Below are 2,029 nucleotides of genomic sequence, written 5' to 3'. Positions count from 1 at the left end.
GATCTTTTATTGTAGAGGATTGTTTTAGCTTTTCTGGGTTTCTAATTATGCCATATGAAGTTGATAATTTTTCTTTCAAGATCTGTAAAGAATTGTGTTGGTAGTTTAATGGGAATTTCATTGAATCTGTAGATTGCTTTTGATAAGATGGCCATTTTTACTATATTAATCCTGCTGAGCCATAAGTATGGGAGATCTTTCCATCTTATATCTTCTTCTATTTCTTTTTTCAGAGACTTGAAGTTTTTTTTCAAACAAGTCTTAACTTGCTTGGTTAGAGTTACACCAAGGTACTTTATATCCTTTGTGACTATTGTGAAGGGTGTTATTTCCCTAATTTCTTTCTCAGCCCATTTGTCTTTTGTATACAAGAGGGCTACTGATTTTTTTTTTTTGAGTCAATATTGTATCCAGCAATTGTGCTGAAGTTGTTTATCAGCTGTAGCCAAATCCTGGAAGCATTTTTGCAGTCACTCATGTATACTATCATATCATCTGCAAAGAGTGATACTCTGACATCTTCTTTTTGAATTGAATCCTCTTGATCTCTTTTAATTGTCCTTTTGCTCTAGAAGGACTTCCAGAACTATGTTGAAGAGACATGGAGAGAGTGGGTAGCCTTGACTTGTTCCTGATTTCAGTGGAATTGATTTAAGTTTCTCTCTATTTAATTTGATACTGGCGATAGGCTTGCTGTATATTGCCTTTACTATGTTTAGGTAAGTTCATTGTAACTCTGACCTGTCCAGGACTTTAAACATGAAAGAGTGTTGAATTTTATCAAATGCTTTTTCAGCATCTAAGGAGAGGATCAAGTTTTTTTTTTTTTTTCTGTCAGTTTGTTTATGTGGTGGCTTACATTGATGGGTTTCCATGTATTGAACCACCCCTGCATGTCTGGGATGAAACTTACTTGGTCATAGTGGATTATACCTTTTATGTGTTCTTGGATTCAGTTTGTAAGTATTTTGTTGAGTTCTTTTGCATCAATGTTCATAAGAGATGTTGGCCTGAATTTCTCTTTCTTTGTTGGGTTTTAGTGTAGTTTGAGTATCAAGGTGACTGTGGCTTCATAGAATGAGTTTGATAATGTTCCTTCTGTTTCTATTTTGTGGAACTTTGAAGAGAATTGGAGGTAGCTCTTCTTTGAAGATCTGGTAGAATTCTGTACTGAAACCATCTGACCTTGGGCTTTCTTTTGGATGGAAGACTCTTGATGACCACTTCTATTTCCTTAGGGGATATAGGAATATTTTATTTATTTACCTGGTCTTGATTCAGCTTTGGTATGTGGAATTGATCAAGAAAATTGTCCATTTCATATAGATTTTGTTATTTTGTAGCATATACGCTTTTGAAGTAAGACCTAATGATTGTTTGGATTTCCTCAGTGTCTGTTGTTATGTCCTTTTTTTGATTTCTGATTTTGTTAATTTGGATTGTGTCTTTGTGCCTTTCAATTAATTTGGCTAAAGGTTTGTCTATTTTCTTGATTTTCTCAAGGAACTAGCTCTTGGTTTCATTGATTCTTTGAATATTTCCCTTTGTTTCTAGTTCATTGATTTTTATCCCCGAGTTTGATTATTTCTTGTCCCCAACTCCTCTTGGCTGTATCTTCTTCTTCTTCTCCTTTTTTTTTTCTAGGCCTTTCAGATGAGCTTTTAAAGTTGCTTGTATGAGATGTTTGGAATTTCTGCATGACGGCACTTAGCACTATGAACTTTCCTCTTAGCACTGCTTTCATTGTGTCCCATAATTTTGGGTACGTTGTGCTTTCATTTTCATTGAATTCTAGGAAGTCTTTAATTTCTTCCCTGACCCAGCTGTTAGTGAGAGTTGTTCAGTTTCCATGTGAGTGTATGATTTTTGTTATTTCTGTTGTTGAGGTCTAGCTTTATTCCATGGTGTTCTGATAGGATACAAAGTATTCTTTCAGTCTTCTTGTATCTGTTGAGGCTTGCTTTGTGACCAACTATGTGGTATATTTTGGAGAAGGTACTGAGAAGATGATAAATTCTTTTGTGTTTGG

Source organism: Psammomys obesus, unplaced genomic scaffold (genome assembly GCF_907164565.1).
Source record: "Psammomys obesus unplaced genomic scaffold, mPsaObe1.curated_primary_1811, whole genome shotgun sequence".
In the NCBI taxonomy this organism is placed as follows: Eukaryota; Metazoa; Chordata; class Mammalia; order Rodentia; family Muridae; genus Psammomys; species Psammomys obesus.
This window is presented reverse-complemented; position numbering follows the sequence as displayed.